Source organism: Chelonia mydas, chromosome 5, assembly GCF_015237465.2.
Source record: "Chelonia mydas isolate rCheMyd1 chromosome 5, rCheMyd1.pri.v2, whole genome shotgun sequence".
Taxonomy (NCBI): Eukaryota; Metazoa; Chordata; order Testudines; family Cheloniidae; genus Chelonia; species Chelonia mydas.
In genome coordinates, this window is record NC_051245.2 from 101,750,157 (window position 1) to 101,769,819 (window position 19,663).

The window sequence follows — 19,663 nt, forward strand, 5'->3', positions numbered from 1 at the left end:
AGTCCCACTGACTTATTAGATGCCTTTGAGGAGCACTGAATGCTTTCAGGGGTTCTATGTTTGGTGTTTCCTTCTGGTTCTCTGATTCTTGCCCTATGACCTTCACTCCCATCCCTGTTTTTTTCATTTGTTGTCTCCAGTAGTTACTGGTGGCCTGGGTCAATGGGCGCCTCCCTCTGGCTAAGAGGGAGGGCCTTTAGCTATGGGTGGGTGTAGGCCCACCATTCCCCCCCCCCCCAACCTACAATAGATACACAACTTCCAACATGAAGTGGTGGGACTTGCTGCCAGTGGCAGAGGGCGAGGAGACCTGTAGGCCAGTCTGTACTCCACTCTGGTTCCACAGGCCACCAGGGATGTTTGTTGGAGTCTCCTCTGTGGAGCCATGAGCACGGGCATGTACCTGGCACAATTCACAAACTCTCCTGAGACCTGTCCCATCTGCGACCAGAGGGAGACCCTGGCACACATCTGTATAGAGTGCATCAGGTTGCAGCACCTTTTCCGGCTCTTCCAGAACCTCTTATTCAGGTTTTGTCTGTATTTTTCCTTGCACCTCCTCACTCATGCACATTCCATCTGTGGCCCCACAAAGTCATGAGACCTCCTCGTCAACCTCCTTCTGGCATTGGCCAAGCTGGCCATGTATCAGTCCAGGAGAAGAGGACTGGAGGGGGTGGGAGGTCCTTGTGACTGTGGGGCCCATTTTTGCACATTTGTCTGGTCGTGTCTCCAGGTGGAGTTCTTCTGAATGGTGTGCACTAGCTCCCTGGGTTCTTTTGAGGAACAGTGGGCACTTTCTGGGGTCCTCTGTTCAGTGTCCCCTTCTGGAACCCTGATTTTAAACCTATGATCCTCACTCCCATTTGTTGTCCCCTGGAATTAGTTGATCCCTGTAATTTTTTTTCTGGTACTTTTCACCAGTAGAGGGAGAGGCCCTTTTGGTTAACTAGATGGATCCCCCTTTGGGGATCCGTCATGTACATGTGGACCAAATAGGCCTGGGCACTGAATGAGGCAGGGTTTTCTTTGTTTTTTAAACAGATCAGAGAAAGGCTGATTCTCTTCTCATGTTCGTTAGGAAGTCACATACAAAGTCAGGAGCTACATTAGTGCAACTTCACTGAAGTCAGAGTAGTTACTCCTGACTTACACTAAGGTATGTGAGAGAAGAATCTGGCCCATTGTTTCTGGTTATGTTTGAAAGCTTAAAACTGTTCCATAGTTTAGAATACAGCATATCTTAAAGTGCTTGTGCACTTACTGTACATGTTTATTTCCTGGATTAGATTGTTCAGCCCCCGTGTATAAGAATAGTCTTGCATCAACATGTGAGCTTTGATATGAAAAAGCAATGAACATTAATAATTGGAATTACCCAGAAGCAGAAATAATGAAAATAAAAAATGTGCTCCAGGTAAGACTTATAGATTCCTCTGGTCTGTTTAAAAACAAAGCACATCCTCACCACAATCCATGCTGAGTTTCTACAGTGTGATGTACCTTACTTTTTACCTGTGTTTTCTTATCACCACCTAAAGAAGCACTCATTATATTAGACGTTTGTCAATAATTTAATTTTCTCCTGTGAAACACAACATAATCTTGATAAGTCCTAAGGATCTACAATAATTTGTCTTCCATTTAGACTCCCTCGCTTGAAAGCATTTCAGGGAACTCTTTGCAAAGAGAACTTGGATGATGCTCCCTTTGGAGCCACTTGTTGTAACTTTGTAGCTAAATATCTGATAGGAGTCTCAAGAGAACATTCTATGTACAACTCCCTGCACAGGCTTTGCTGTGGCTAATTGTAAATTCCGTAGCAATTCCCAGACTCTGACAGCTTGAGGAGCACAAGACTAAATTTGGGAATAAACCCTTTACTGCTTTTTTGTTTTTTCTGTAAAACAGTTAGACTAGAGCTTTATGTGTTAGAACAAAATGATCATAATTCTTTATCTGACTTATGATAATATTCTGTTAGCTGGGGTGAAAATATTGTAGATCAACCAGACATACTATATTTAGCTGACATGCTGCTCAAAAAGAGCCCAGCAAAATTGAAAACTCAGAAATTAATTGACTATGCAAAATGTCAAATGGATCATTCCTGGTATTTGCAGCAGCCTGTAATCATTATTGCTAGTGCTGACTGCAGTGCCATATTCAGAGCAGCACCTATAAAAGAACTGCATATCATACTATAGCAGCAAGGGAGGGATACTAGAAATGAAAGGGGAAACGGATAGCTAGGTAAATACATATGCCAATACCTAGCAACTGGGACGTAAATAGTGTTTAGAGTCACAAGACAAAATGTATTCTGACAATAAATATAGGAACTATATTTTTTTCAAAAGGATTTTTTCTAATAAACCCAACCATTAATGATCTTATAAAATAAGAACTAACAATTTGTTTTCACTTGTTAAAGTACTTTATATTAACTGTTTATTATGTAAATTACTTACAGACATTTATTTTAAAGAGAAATGGATTGAAGTATTTAATGGAGAAATTGTTGACTAGATCTGGTTCCATACATTTCAGTTTATAATGGAAATTGTATTTTTTTTTCTTTCTGATGTGTGGTTTACTCACTGTTCTTTGCACATCTGTATGATTAAAGAAAGCATTTTTTAATAATATCTGGGTTTTAATAATACCATCCTGGTTTATGTCTCTTGCGGTTTCATTTAAAAAGTCAGCAGTTGCCCACAGTCAACACAGTGTTATCTGAAATACCACAGTTGTTCTGCTGTTGGAAGTGTTGAATTTTTAATGGTAACCACAGTGTATTGCATACAGAAAACCTAATTGTGGTCTTGATTTTTTTTTTTAATTATCAGTGTAAATTTCAGTTTAGCATCTCAGGATACATCTGTATGGGAAAAGCACAAGCAAAAGAGTTAATTTAAATGTGCTTATCTCCTCTAAATTAAGAATTGGTAAAGACTTAAGATGACCAGTATATTATTTATGTATAGGAAATTTCTTTTTCTCCCAACCAGATGCACTGATCGACTTAAAAGTGATCAGTGGAATGAGTTTCTGGTTTCAGAAATTATCATAAATTGATGGGTTTTGCCAAAATGCCTTGTTTCCTTTGAATATCTATTGGATTTTTTAAAGTTTCTGAATATGAAAAAGTAATGGGATAAATAAAACATTAAATTTAAAATAAAATATAGGACATTACAAAAGTAAAAATACTATTGGATTTAATTTAAGTTATTCATTTCAGTAGAAACTTTCTGGTTTATGTATACATCTGTTGCTTTCCGTAGCTGATATTGTGAAAATATTTTCAATCAGAATGTCTTGGCTCAAAAAATGAATAGATAACAATCAGGCACCTTGAGGTTCCTTGAATTAAAACTGTAAAGTTTAAATTATGGATATATAAATATTTATGTACTGTAATAATCTCATCATATATTTCAAAGTCAGATAAAGCATAAGATGATTAGTAGTCAAATGTATTAACATTGCGTGCAGGCATATCCGAAAAGTTTTGTTAATAATAAATAGTTTAGTGAGAGACTAGATCTCAAAAAATTTGGGAAAATCCAAACTAAGGCCCCATTGCATGTATTCAGTACTCTGGGGGTTTCTTTTTACATGAGCACATAAAGATCTACAATTTGACATAATATCTGAGAAACAATAGAATGAATAAAAAATACAGTTTGTCATTATAAAAACAACGAGGAGTCCTTGTGGCACCTTAGAGACTAACAAATATATTTGGCATAAACTTTCATCGGCTAAAACCTACTTCATCAGATGCATGGAGTGAAAAATACAGTAAGGTGGTATAAATACATGGCATATGAAAAGATGGGAGTTGCCTTAGCAAGTGGGGGATCAGTGCTAACGAGCCAATTCAATTAAGGTGGAAGTGGCCTATCGAATTGGCTCATTAGCACTGACCCCCCACTTGCTAAGGCAACTCCCATCTTTTCATGTACTGTTTATTTATACCTGCCTACTATATTTTCCACTCCATGCATCTGATGAAGTGGGCTTTAGCCCACGAAAGCTTATGCCCAGATAAATTTGTTAGTCTCTAAGGTGCCTCAAGGACTCCTCGTTGTTTTTGCTGATACAGTCTAACATGGCTACCACTCTGAAGTTTTTGTCATTATGTAACTTTAGATATGCATATTTGTGTAGAGTATGTAAGATTTAATATTATTGTGTGTGCTCTTAAAAAGCTAATTTTGACTGCTATTTCAGCGAGGTTTTTAATAACTTCAGCTGTTGTCCATTTATGATTTTACTGTATTTTTAAAATAACATTAGATGCATATAAGCAGCATTTCCTACCTCAGACTGTATGTTACATTTGTATTGCATATAGTGTATATGTTTGCTTGTATATTAGGAGACCCTATTGTAATGTGGTAATCCACAAGTTGTTAGGGTTTTGGATGCTGCAAGAATCCTCACTGAATTTCCAGATCCCTTGATGCCTCTCTGGACCACCTCCAAACTCATCTCTCTTAGGTCTTCCCTGTGGCCTCTTCCTGAGGTCACTGTGTATTGGCATCTCTCTCTTTAGGTCTCTTCTCCAGGATCACTATCAAGCTTCTTAGCATTTTCTTCCACCCAGCTGGTTCTGCTGCAGGAGAGTTTTCTCCACGCCCTCGCAGGGGCATTTCTGACCCTGCAGGAGCCTTCCTGCTCCTTGGAGGCCTCTCCACCAGTGTAGACCAACTGACTTCCCACAGATTACTTTTACAACTGCTTTGGGCCCCCTTCCTTCAGGGGGGGCTCTGTCTGCCAGCAGGCTAGCTCTGTTCCCTGGCTCCAGCTAAGCTTTCTCCCTGAGTGAGAGACAGCAATCTGCTCTCCTTCCCAATCAGCCCCCAGCTGAACCAGATTCAACCCTTTTAGGTCCTTCCTCCGGCCTTGACACTTACTGCATGTGTAGCTGAGTGAGCCACAGGCTCTCATTAACCCCTTCTGGCCCAGTGTGGGGTTTGGTTATCCCATCACAACGTTGACTGAAGAACATCCACTTCCACCTCCACCCCCTTGGTGGAATCTCTTATTAGTCTTCATAGTCTTCTAAATTGCCCTTTAATAATTTGCCTTCAACATTAATTTAGAAATTATTGGAAATGTAAACTGTGCTCTTGATTTATGTATAAATTTCAGCTTTTTCTATAGTCCTAGAATATATGTAAACACTCTGGTTTCCCTCTTCAGACCTGAAGAAGAGCTCTTTGAAGCTTGAAAGCTTGTGCCTTCCATTAGCAGAAGTTAGTCCAATAAAATATATTATTTCATCTGCCTTGTTTCTCTTAAAATGTATGTAGACATTTGTATTAACTGAATAGGTATTGTGTGACCTAATCCTTATATCTGAGGGGGCAGAAAGAAGTCAGTCATACTATAAGTTTTTTAAAATTTCATATGTAGGTCACAAAGTGAAAATATAAGAAGGGTTTTCAGTCAGGGAAAATAACTGAGCAGCAATCAACTGGAGAAACAGCTGTAAACTCTGTGGAAGCTACATACAAAGTCCTTGTGGACCCATAGTAAGATGCAGTATAAATACCTTCATGCTCTTTGTCACCTCTTGCCTTCTTCCTTTCCATTTTCTTTTTCTCTCTTTCTCAACTTATTTGAATACATATGTACTCAAACATATTGCACTATTTCCCATCAGAATGTGTGATGGTTCAGATAAATACCAGTGGCTTATCTGAGTGTGCATATCTATATATTTAGTCTGTACTTGAAAGTCAAGGAAAACAATGTACTGTGCATCCTTAGTTCATGATTTTGAAACATTCAGAATGTTATCTTTTCAAAACAAAATTGCTTCAGACAACGGAAGCTTGCGTTCTAACTGTGTTGCACTAACTACGTGTCATGTATGACATTTCATAAGACAGCTATTTTGGGTTAAGGGCAAAGTGCCTCTGAAAAAGTTAACTATTTCAAAATGCACATTTCTTCACATTCTGAAAATTCAAGTTATATAATGGGATTGTGTCAGACTTTAAAAAAACAAAGACAAAAGGGATCAATCAAAGCACTGCCTTGTACATAATTTTATGGAAAAAATATAAGTGAGTTAAAATAAGGTTGAAAAGGTGCATTTGTTCTAAATTCTTAACCAGCTTGTCACTAGATTATGCAGAAATAATATTAATTTATTAACAAAATTAAATGAGACACTCCAAATGCATGTTAGATATCAAAATTGTGATGCTATTTTTACTGCACAATGCTAACAGGGTAAGAAGGGTCTGCAGAGATGAAAGTTAAAGATCTTCTATCAGGAGAAGCTAATACATGAATAGTACTCCTTCTTGAAAGGAAAGAAAAGAAAAGAATGAAGAAAAAAAGATGAAAAGTGTGGGACACATTTGAAATAGATGAATTTGGATTCCATGTCAGAGTTCTTCTATAACAGGGGTCTCAAATGACCACGAGGGCCACATGAGGACTAGTACATTAGCCCTAGGGCTGCACCACTGACCACCCCTCCCCCCAGTGCCCTACCCCCACTCTCACTCCACCCCTTCTGCGAGGCCCCGCCCCTGCCCTGCCTCTTCCCACCCCTTCCCTGCCCCCATTTCAACCCCTTCCCTCAAATCCCCACCTCAACTCCGCCCCCTCCCTGCCCCCAGGGGGTGCAGGAGGGGTGCAGGGTGCCGCGGGGGCTCAGGGCAGGGGGTTGTGGTGCAGGAAGTTTGTGGGGTGCGGCAGGGGGCTTAGGGCAGGGGGTTGGGGTGCAGGAGGGGTGTGGGGTGCAGCAGGGGGTTCGGCTGCAGGAGGGGTTTGGGGGGGCGGATCTGGCCCGGTGCACACCGGGGGCACGGCAGGCTCCCTGCCCCTGCGCCGCTCCGGAAAGCGACCGGGACCTGGGGGGGGATGCTGGAACTGGGAAACAGCGGCCAATGGGAGCTTTGGGGAGGTACCTGGAGGAGCAATCAGGGCAACTCACAGACCCCCGCCCCCCAGGTCCCATCCGCTTCCCAGAGCGGCACGGGGGCAGGGCGGGCAGGCAGGCAGGCAGGGAGCCTGCCCTGCCCCCGGTGTGTGCTGGGATGGAACCGCTCTAGGTAAATGCTGGGGGGGTGGGGGTGCCACAGGGAGCTGGCGGGCTGCAGAAAATAACCCCGCGTGTTTGAGACCCCTGTTCTAGAAGAAGATTGGATGATTTAGTTGGGGATTGGTCCTGCTTTGAGCAGGGGGGTTGGACTAGATGACCTTCTGAGGTCCGTTCCAAGCCTGATATTCTATGATTCTATATCTGTGTCTATTCTAGGACCCAGTTACACACACAACATTTGTGCCACTTGAGCTGGACCAAGAAGACAGGTGTTACTGAATGTCTTTAATAAACAAATTTCTTTGAATTGAGTGGCTTTAAAAATATACTTTAAGAAATCATCTTTCTTATTCTCCCACTAATGATTTCTGCTGAGTTTTTTGTTGGTCACAAAAGTTTTTGATCCACATATAATACGAAATGTAGCCTCGTAATCAAACAGTTATATTCTTACATGATCATGGTCTAATAAAGGTGTTATATATCTAGTTCATAATAAACATGATATCGGTGCATAACTGGAATCCATTTTAAGTGAGATAAATAGACTCCAGTATTCAAACAGTTTACAATTGTAGGTGAATGGTGTTAGCAAATGGGACCCACACTGGCGTGAGATGAATACCTGTAAATGACTAACTTTTTTCCAAGCAATTCCCTTCGAGTATTTAATTAACAGATGCTTTTTACCATGGGTAAATCCTAGTATTGCCTTCCTATAGAAAATCAACTCTTAATTGTCCCACTGAGTGGTAGAGTTCATTATAAGACATGAGAACTGGCTGGATAAGAGAGATTTTGTTCGGGCCATGCTTGGACTTCTCACTGGAGACAAATTTATACTCTGTGGCTATGTTTGCTTTTTGAAAATGAGACAGTTGTAATCATGATTGTAAACACTAGCTCAGCTGGGGACTACTGCTGAAAATCATTTCTAGGTCAGATGCTTAGCTCAGGCATTCTTTAAATATGTTTTTCTTAATAGTTAAAGGAGTTTTTAAGGTTTATAAATATAATACATTTCCTACAGCTGAGCAGAATAATCTGGTTTGTAACCTTTTTTGTAACTGGACTTGTGTATTTTAATTTACTTTTTAAAAACCTCTTGACAGATTTTCCATGTTTTAGCTGTATTGTATTAGAAAATTTAGATCCATAGTCCTAACAAGATAGTCTTCCAACATGTTATACATTTCAAAGAAACATGATGAAATGACAATAGTACAGTATAGTCAGGGGATGGTAACAGTCTGCAAAGAGATGTTTCAGAGTGGCAGCCGTGTTAGTCTGTATCAGCAAAAACAACGAGGAGTCCTTGTGGCACCTTAAAGACTAACAAATTTATTTGGACATAAGCTTTAGTGGGCAAAAACCCACTTCATCAGATGCATGGAGTGGAAAATACAGTAAGGAGGTATAAATACATGGCATATGAAAAGATGGGAGTTGCCTTAACAAGTGGGGGGTCAGTGCTAATGAGCCAATTCAATTAAGGTGGAAGTGGGCTGTTCACAACAGTTGACAAAAAGGGGTAGAAATCACTTCTGTAGTGCTAATGAGGCAAATGTAATCAAGGTGGCCCATTTCAAACAGTTGACAAGAAGGTGTGAGTATCAGCAGGGGGAAATTAGTTTTTGTAGTGACCCATCCACTCCCAGTCTTTATTCAGGCCTAATATGGTGGTGTCCAGTTTGCAAATTAATTCCAGTTCTGCAGTTTCTCGTTGGAGTCTGTTTTCGAATTTTTTTTGTTGAAGAATTGCCACTCTTAAGTCTGTTATTGAGTGTCCAGGGAGACTGAAGTGTTCTCCTACTGGTTTTTGAATGTTATAATTCTTGATGTCAGATTTGCGTCCATTTATTCTTTTGCATAAAGACTGTTCGGTTTGGCCAATGAACATGGCAGAGGGGCATTGCTGGCACATGATGGCATATATCACATTGGTAGATGTGCAGGTGAACGAGCCCTGATGGTGTGTCTGATGTGGTTAGGTCCTATGATGGTGTCTCTTGTATAGATAGTCTGCAAAGAGCAGATGTAGAGTAAAACTCTGCCTTCAGATTTCCACAATGGCCCTGAGTCAATATCAATGAGTCTTATGATTTTTTTTTTACAGGGGGTGGTGAGGTCCATTTGCATTCCTTCCACACTGAGTTTTAGCCAATGGCTCTGTGTAGTTGCATGAATGTTTCTGGCCAACTCCATTCCCAGAACTGTACTTTGTAATGCCATGGATTGAGCTCCCCGTCATGGAGCCACAGAGTGTCCAGTCCTCTGTGTGGACTCTCCACAATGTTGAAGAACATTGGTTCTACTACCTTAGTGGAACCCCTGAGGGAGGGGCTCAGAATTGGCTCAGTAATAGGGTTTTGTATGTGGAGAATAATGTAGGGCTAGATTATGAAACTACAGCATATGACCATTGTAACACTGCACTGGTCATTTGCACGTAGTACTTCATCTGGAGAGGAGGGTAATCTTTGCATTATTACCCTTTGCTACACCTTGCCTGTTGGAAATGAGAGAGGCCAGTTATATTCCTGAGAAGTGATAGGGAAGGAAGTTTTGGAATTGGGTACCAACAAATTGTAGAATGGTCAACCACAGTAGCCAGCTGAAGTGATTCTTACCATCACTCTGTCACTGCTGGTCCGCTCCAGGGGCATCTCCATTCCATCTGATGCTGGCTGACAGCATCAGCCCTGTCTGCAGAACCAGATGCTGTGTTGCCAAGTAAGTATGTGCCCCAGCAAGACAAAGATCAGTGCCAGTCACATATTCTCCCACATCCAGGGAAGCAGAATCCATTGGCAAACATCAGGAGTGTGCTATGCTCCCTGGTGAACGGTGTCATTGAAAGGAGCCCAACACGGAGCATTCATATGTTTCTTCCCTATAGCACAAATCGGGCAGAGCAGCATTGTATACAAGTGCCACATTGTTCAGCTACTGCATTTGCTACCCTGACTCCAGTGCATGTTTTGTGGCAATGGGAGATGGGGTTAGCCAGAACTGTGGTGAGTGAAAGACTGACTTAACTGTCCAGGACTTGGGGGAACTAGTCACGGATGCCTGGCTCATGGGGAGCTGGCTGGGTTTTTTAGTGATAAGAGCAGCAAGTGGATGCAGCTGATGGTAGCGAGCAGCTGATCTGTGTTGTCTGCTCTTTGGGCAGCAAAATGACTTGTATGCTCCACAGTGGGTAAGCCACTTTAACTGAGAAGGCTGTGTTCTCACACCCTTCCAGGCCCTGCTCTTTACAGCTGCCTCAACTGATTTGTGTTGACACATTCCTTGGATGGCAAATTCTGCCCATATGTGCATACTGCTCGCTGCTCTGTTGCATAGGCTGCGGCTGGGAGCTGGGCATCACTATTCCTGTTGAGCATGCAATGTTTGCACGGTTGGGTGCGCTGTCATCAGTAGGGTTTGAACTTAGGACTTCTGGATGTGAAAATATGAGCCTCTCGTGCTTGAGTTAAAAGATCCTGCTCTGTTATTTAAAAGCCAGTAGCAGACTGAAGTCTCTATGTGGTGTAGCTGCTAGAAGGAAACAACAAAGCCCCACACTGAGTAAGTGTGTGTGTTCCACTGCCCTGGCTGGGCTTTTCCTGATCTGCAGAGGTCCGTCCAGTTCATATCCCTGTACAGGCCACCACTTGTCGTGCTGTGCCCCTGGGTGGGTTGTCAGCAGCAGGAATTGAAACATTCAATTCAAACACTGCATTACTGTGTTAAGGCATGCAACTCAGAAAGTGCCTAGAAACCGAATAAAGCTGATTGGACTATTTTTTGTCCCAGGTGAATGTAGTGCAAAATTTAACGGTAATAATTAAAAATTAAAAGTAATTAATTAATACCAAACTAAAACTGATTAGACCATTTCAATGTAGCCATTGGTGGATGGTTTTTCTAAATCATAGAATCAACAGCATTTGGCAACAATCAAAATGTTCTGCAATCAGTATTCCGGAGAATGTGAGAAATGAACCAGTGAAGTTGTAGATAAGGACTAAGGCATATTAGCAGGGCTATATCAAAAAGTAATATATCTGACCGTATCCAGCCCTACTGGCCCTAATGCATGGGGAGGTAGGTAGATAACTCCCATTAATTCTAATCAACTTCAATGTGTCTTTTAGTTTTCTAGTGCTTTGCGGTCTCTTTCAATGACAGAGCCGACCGTGCTTCTGCTTAATTCTTTAAGTATCTTCTTGTAAATATTTGCCTGAGAAATAGAGTAGGCCTTTTTAGTGTATGTTTAGTGCAGTGTTTGAAAGAAGCTAAACATAGTATTAATTGAGATAAAATATTGGTTTAAGATATTATAAATACATATATTTTAGATAAGACAGATGTATGTCATTATTTTGCCCCCCCTTCCTATTTTGTAGTAGGACATGAAAACACAAGAACAAGGAAATTCTACCAGAAAATGAAATCTAAACTTCATCCTTTGGATATAAATCTTACAGTAGGAAACAATTACGTGGTGAATATGTGTTCTGCCTATTCTAGCAATGACAATAACAAACCTACACACTTCTCTGCCCCCAAAAGTGCTCAATTACTACCCAGTGATGTCATCCATGCTGGAGTACGAGATAAGTACATCACGTGAAATTAGTGACAGAAATCGTGACCACGACAGTTCCACCTCCACATAAATTGGATTTAAATGTGGCTGGATTATTACTGTAGTTTTTAAAAAGATTCAGAAACTTAGAGACTGACTTAAATTCATCAACAAACCTGAAGAAGGCTGGTGGAAAAAAACAGAAACAAAATCAGGGAGCTACAAGTAAGAGACATCAGATTTTAGTATATATACTTTTCTTATATTGTCACAGGCTCCATGCATATATTTTTGAAATACACACACAAAAAGCTGAGTTAAAGTAAGGTGGAAAGTAGCTCTCCTCTTCTTGAGTTGGAGGAGCAGTGCTCCTCCCTCTCTTTCTTATCTGAGCCAGTGAGCACGCCCCTCTTTTTTCAGTTTACTTTAACAACTGCAAACATGTATATACTGTGTGGACTTAAATGACTATTGACATGTTACACTTTTAGCATTTTATTTTGTACTGGAATATTTTCCCTCTGTTTTCTTATATATGTTATGTTCTGGGCCATGTTCAAAGTACTAGTTTTAGAATTGAGAGATTTATTATTTTAGTGCATAGAGAATTTATAATCCTAATTACAAAGTGTTTCTTTCTTTCTCCAGTAAAGACGAGTGCCATAAATCATGTCTTGTTACAACTCATGAACAAATGTGGAGTGGATTTTGGATTTAGATCTAACCCTTGTCATATAAATGCACTGTTCTCCTGGAAACTCATAAAATAGATGTTTTGCTCAAACACGTTTTCAGTTCAGAAAAAGAAGGAAGATTTTCTTGTCAAAGAATCTTCATTTAAATAGTTCTGACTTATGTCCTCTTCGTCCCTAAAACTTCTGAAGAAGAGTCACACTGAAATGTTTGCTTCACAGAGACACTTCTTGCTTACAGAGTTGCCTCTTGTTTTTGTTTACTCCAGGGTTTTTGTTTTATATTTAACATTGAAATTCAGTTCTTTAAAAATTATTTTATTTTATGGTGGTTAATGTTGCCTGCCTTTCCATCTGTGCTGATATATACCTCCTGCTGATTCAGAATAGCTTTTTTTGTAATATACTAAATATATAGCTGCCCCTTGCATGGATATAGCTTTCAAAATAATGCACAGCTTCTTATTTAAAAACAAAAGCAGTATTTCAGTAAGGTAAAGTGCAGGGACTTCTGAAAACAAACCTGTTGTTATTTTTGAGGCCTTGAAATACAATAGTGCATATGACATTTACTGTGAGCCTTCAATATTTTTGGACTATTTCTAAAATCAGACCCTTTTCAGTGTAATATGGGGGAAAGGCTTGTTTCCCATATTGGATCAATCTAGCTGAGGAAGTTCTACTTTCAAAGATTTTATGGGCTCGAATGTTGAGGCCGTGGTGGTCCTTTTTTTTTTTTTTTTAAGCATTTTTTTACCACTTGAGAGCATCTTTCTGGGAATTCACAGCAATGCAAGGATTATGAGGATTTCCAGAGTTCATGTCGCTGAGGCTTGCAAATTTAAATAATTGAATGCAATATAGAGGGGCTTCTCTGTGTGTGGAATTCTCACTGTGACATTATTCTGCTTCCAAAAAATTGTCCTGCTGAGGAGGAATGTCTTAACATAGAAATCATTAGCATGGATTCTCCCTTTCTGCATTTCCAAGAAGTTTGTGAGTGGGAGCAGGTGCAGCGAGTTTCCCATCTGACTTTTTTTCTTTATGTTTGACGGATCAGACTAGTTTAGCTTTTTTGTTCAGGAGGTTTATTTCTGATACGTGTCATTAGTTGAAGACATTTGTCAGATGGATTTCAGGTTGTCGTTAGAGAACCTGAGTTTGGAATCTGGTTTTATAGTAATGACCACATAAGGAGTCATATATAACAATAAAGCATTGCCTCATTGTAGATATTTATAATAACATACAAATGATATTGATCAGATAGGGAGCAATCATTTCTGCCACCTTTGTACTCCCTCATTCCTTGTAAATCATGGCAGTGGTGTTCTGACCAAAGTTACAGAGAAATGGCCTCTTCTCTGGTTGGTGTTGTCTGAGCTTCACTAGTTTAAGAATCAAGAGAACTGAGGAGGTGCCATCTTGAATTCATGTCTCTAGTGCTGGCCCAGAGAGCTGGCCCATTGGCTTGCAGTTCTGCCCTGGATTTGTGCTCATCGTTAGCAGTAAACGAAATTTACTCAGTTTTGTTCTCTAATTTTTTAAATTGCCTAATGAATGCAGTAAAATAAATAGTTGAACTCCCCCCTTCCCCCAATAAGTATGTGAAATTGCCTATATGAAAACAATGGGTGGGATTTTCAAAGGTGCTCTAATTCTTCTCCCATTGAAGTCAACAGAAGTTTTACCATTGACTTAAATTAAGAGTGGATTTATGCCAACGCTGAGCACTTTTGAAAATACTGCACATTATTTTCATACAAGGTTTAGTGAGTGTTTTATATTTGTGGAGATTGCTTGGTGTTAAATAACTAATGTATAGAACCAAATTTTCAAATATGGGCAGATAAATTGTGAGTGTAAGTGGGTAATGATCTACCTCAGGATATTTTCCATTTATAGCTTTAAAAACATAGCCCATAATAACTATAAACTGTGTGTCTGAAATTCCTTAATTGTTCTTTCCTTTAGTTGGCAGTAAAGCTTGTGGAATGTAGGGAGATGGGATAATTAGGGAATTAAACTCTGGCACTATTGAAATACAGTGAATTTATATTTTTCTGTTGATTTTTGTGTATTCGTTATTGATATTGGAATCAATTCTGGTTATCCTCACGTGACTTTTCAATTGGCTGCCATACAATACTACTATCAGAAAATGTTTACCTTTAAACTAACAAAACGCTAGAACTTTAAAAAAAAAATCATGCTCGTGTACTTAACTTTAACTTTTGTACTTTTTATTTAGTAGAAATAATGTTGATACTACATTTATTAAAGATGATGATTCAAGTAAAAATGTGTATTCAATTTATTTAAAATGCAGTTCAACAGTAAATAAGGGCATATTAGTAACAACAAATGAACTATAACCGTTAAAGCCTCCAATTCAAATGTAATATCACTATTTAGAGGGTTTTGTAACCTTTGATGTACTGAAAAATAAATACATTCCCATGATATTTATAAGCCTGAGGAACACTTTCTCACCTTATTGCATGCATGCGACTTTTATTACATTTTATAGGAGCTATGCTTAATATTGAAAGAAGAGAATCTGGAAGGATTCTCTGAATTGATTGAACAACTGTCCAGATTAGGAACCGAGGTCTGTCTTTTGGAGATTTTCTTTTTAAGCTCAAAAAGGCTTAAAAAATAAAATAAAAATCTTGTACCAACTAAAATTACAAAAGTGAACTTTGTATTCATTAGATATTCATCCTTATTTTTTAACTTTTATTTGGGAATTTCTGAATTAAAAATTTGGAGCTTAGAATTTCATATCTATTCATCACTTATCCGTCTAACACCAGTCAATTTTATTGAAATGTTGTTCTATTCTGAAAAGTAACTAATGTATGTAAAAACGGCACCTACTTACTCAACAGATTTGTTCTCAGTGAATTCAGAGTCATAACAGCTGACTGTAAGTAACTAAAATAAGTGTTTTCTCCTTTTTACTCCTGTTAGTCTGGCAGCCAACATAGCTAAGAGAGAATGAGATGAATTATTTTCTTTCTTATGTATCATCCACAGAATTGTTTGTAAAAGTCCATCAGTTACACCGGTGCAACCCCACTGGAGGTAGTGGAATGGCACAGGTTTTAGTGAGGACCTGATTTGGCCAACAGGACCTTTTATTTCTGGTGGTGTGTGAGATACTAAAAATTTGCTTGATTCTTAGATCCTAGATTGGGGTTGTAGACATGGAATGAGAAATAATATTTTTACTTACAAACTGAGCATGTTGAATCTAGAAATCATGGAGATACAACAGACGTGGATCCCAAAATGCTACTTGTAGAGACTTACTTTTCAGGGTGAAACTACACTTTGAGTGGAAGTTTTAATAAAACTATCCCAGTCCAGCAGCAATCATTACTGTTGTCATTAGGGTAAATCTGTTCTATTAAGTGTGTCTTGATTAAGAATTCGTTATACCGCCCTTAAATCTTAATTCCTCGTAGTAGTGAAGAAAAACCTTTCTAGGGGAGGGTATGTGTTCCTGTCACATTGTGGACATGTAACTTGTGCAAATACATGCATCTTTGGGAGAACATTCCTCCATATGTGTATATCTTTTATGTTGAATGGAGTTAGAACTTAATCCTGCAGTTGAATAACTCAGTGGGAGCTGAAGGCACTTAGCACCTTCTGGAGTTGCTGCTAACCTTGCAGGATCAAGCCCTAACTGAGCATCAGTCATCTTTTTTGCAAATACAGTACACAATGCAGCATGATATTCCAGCTGTGCGCTTCCTAAGAGGGAATGTTCTTATGACGTACAATAGCAAATAACTGTTTTAAAGCTAAGTTTAACTCAGATATTATAGCAGATGCGTTTACATTATTATCTTGACACTCGTGAGTACAGAACTTATTTTAAAGCAGCATTTTTTGTTTCTGTTTAAAAATTAAATTAGCAAAGTACACAAAGCTATTGATTTTGATCAGTATTCTGATCCATGCTTAGCGCCTCTGATTTATTACCTCTATTGATTGAACTTTACTGCCTCTGAACTTGTGCCAGATCCAATAGGAGTGGATAGTGCTGGAAGTAGTTGGTGTTACAGTATTAGTTAGACACTTAAGCTGCTCGAAACTAGACTGCTAAAGTCAATTCTGAAGATTGATTTAGCTTTGGAGGATTTAATACACATCAGTGACAGAAAATGGTGCTTTGTGACAGTTTGGAATGGTGTAACAGAAGACTTTCAGTAAATATAGGGCCTCAGGAGTCTAACCAGTTTCATGGTACCTTTCTGTAAACATTTCTGTTAGTAAATAACTTACCAGCATAGTCATTGTTCACAAATTTTCTTGATTCCTCTTTTTCTGTAAGTTGCAAACTACAGTCTGGCTCTGTTTCTAGAATCTTTTATTTTTGTCAGTGTACATAGATTTAATTATTTTCAAAACATATATTTCTGTTCAGGGATTGACACAATATATTCACATACAGAATGTACCCTCAGATTTTAAAATTAAGATAGTGGGCCAGATTCTTGATTTTCCTGTGGCCACACTGCACTATTCAGGTGGTGCAAATTGGGTGCCTCTCCCTTGCATAGGGGAATTCTTGGGTGGTATAGAGGTACTATACTGGCTCCTATGTCACAGTAGGCCTGGCCTCCACTGTTGAGATTGTGGCTAGGAACAAGGGGCTATGACAGGGGCAACCCGATGTCTTGCAGGTCCCTGGTACCTGGAATGGCCGAACAGGTAATATGGTTCATGATGCAAAGTAGAGCAGCCTCAAGGTTGAAGTATTTTATACTAGGGTCTGGATCAGCACAGAATTAGACCCATGATAGGTGTCAGTCTGAGGCACAAAGATGGTTTGAAGCAACCTTACCCCACTGTTTTCATTGAAAGCTGTGCCAAGCACAGCTCAGACTCTGGGCCAGCATATTAGCGTTAACTTTTACTTGCCTATTTAACCTGTTTCATATAACTGTATGACTGTGTTTTTCCAACTTAAAAAACAATTTACTGAAGTAGTATAGGAAGAATCTGTGTTATGCATCCTGTGGGTTAGAGAACCAGATAATTTAGCCAGGTTTTATTTACTGGAATTTGCACACACTGTTGTTTACTTTGTGGAAAACTTGCAATGGAAATCAGCTTTTGGAGTGCATACCCCTCAGTTAGGAGACATGTTAGGGAAACACTGAATATGCTTCCTTACGAGAACTATATATAAAAAAGACAAAAGAACTGCAATAAAAGAACATTATGTAGGTTTCATTATGCTAGGTTTACTGTTACCCATCTGACCTTAATTGTGTCTCCTGGGGAGTCCATCCTGCACACTGAATGAGGCAGGGGTCCTTTAGGAAAAATAGTATGGGAGATCATGTAATTAGAGCCTGTATCATAATAGATACGCACAAGGGGGCTGAATTAAAGCTACTCAGGCAAGCATAAATATGGCATTTTGTAACTTCCAAGTGCTTGACTTTGCAACCTAATGAATGTTCTTTAATAGAATTTTGTTTGTATGTAATTTCCTAGGTGTTTTCAAAGGGAAACTGGAAAAACTAATTCTATTATATGCAACTTTAACAACCCCCTGAATGCATCATCAGAGTTTGAACTGTCACTCTTCAGCATTGCAATTTATACTGAGCTACAGGATTAACTAAATTACCTCAGATTAGGAGAAAACTGTTGTCTTGGAGGGGGGAATGGACCACTGTGTTTGGAATTTGGTCAAGTTGGGGTGGGGTGCACAGCCTGGCTTGTTTGTCTCTTTTTCTCCTCACCCAGAAACTGGGGTAGGTTCTCCCTGAGGAGGGGTTGTCTGTGAGGATTAAGGAGTGCTTGAGGGGACCATAGCCTAGCTGTCTCTCCTACAATCTGGCAGATGGGAGAGCTCCAGCCACATGTGGTGCCCCGAGAGCAAGGCGGGGGAAGACATGGGCAGCTGGGGCCAAGTGCTGGTCTGTAGGTGGACAGGGGAAGCCTGGCCTGACTCTGCAACCCCACCACCCCTACCACAGCTGCTCCAGGGACTCCTAGGCGTTGCAGGTACATGGATGTGTGGTAGTGCTGCTACTTTGACATCAGCTGGCATTAGAATAATTGTTTGTTGAGTTATTATTTTGGCAGGCTACCAGCATTTTCTTGAAGAATACAAGCAGCAGAATGGAAGTTGAGATGTTTAATACTTTATATCTCAACAAAAGCTGAACAGAATGTCATGGGACAAAGTCCCTAGCTAGAAGGTATTCCCTCTGCCAAAGTCCTGCTGCAAACAGAAGAGATGTGAGAGCTTATCAAAAAAAAGTCACAAGGATCTTTTATAATGAAAGGTGGTAGGCTATCTAAATATAGGTTTCAGAGTAACAGCCGTGTTAGTCTGTATTCGCAAAAAGAAAAGGAGTACTTGTGGCACCTTAGAGACTAACCAATTTATTTGAGCATAAGCTTTCGTGAGCTACAGCTCACTTCATCGGATGCATACTGTGGAAAATGCAGAAGATATTTTTATACACACAGACCATGATAAACACCCATTTTTTCGTGGTCTGTGTGTATAAAAACATCTTCTGTGTTTTCCACAGTATGCATCCGATGAAGTGAGCTGTAGCTCACGAAAGCTTATGCTCAAATAAATTGGTTAGTCTCTAAGGTGCCACAAGTACTCCTTTTCTTTTATCTAAATATAGTAGTTACTACCAGCCTCTCCTGTAATGTGATATATATATTATAATTTCTCCAAACAAGCTTTCACGTGGCCAGGAGAACATGAAATTATCACTTAAACTATACAGCATTACATTTTGCTGTATATTCTGAGCCAGTTAAAAACAAACAAACAAGTTTAAAAAAACCCAAACAAACAAACCCTCCCATTATATGCAAGCTTTTTGTTTATAAAACAAATTAAGGTATATTTATGATCAAATAAAATTGACATTTGTAATACAGTAGTGAAAATACATAATTGAAGTGTGACATTTTCTAAAATTCACATTATTTTAATATGTGCATTTGTTACACGTAACCAATGTGAAACCAATTGAATTTGTTAAAGTGAGTTAAGGGCTTGACTCAATAACGAGTTTGTTCTAGTTACCCACATTTGTAAGGAGAGCATAACAGCACCAAACAGAGCAAATTTTGTGCTTTTACTGCTCATTTAAGTGATTTACTCTACCTTTGTGAATAAATTGCTAAAGCCTGCACAAGCCAAAATACGGCATAGTCAAACCCAGCAAATTTATGATTTATGGCCATCCCATGATGTACACAAGTAACTCCTGTTAGTGTTAATGTGATTTCTGCTTGCTCATGAATGGAAGTCTGTTCCCTGTA

General features: G+C 39.4%; 1 protein-coding gene across 25 annotated transcripts in view; it reads left to right on the plus strand.

Moving 5' to 3' along the window:
• KDM4C (lysine demethylase 4C) overlaps positions 1 to 19,663 on the plus strand; it is a 446,017-nt gene that overhangs the window by 179,501 nt on the left and 246,853 nt on the right. The gene's annotated exons all lie outside the window — the stretch shown is intronic.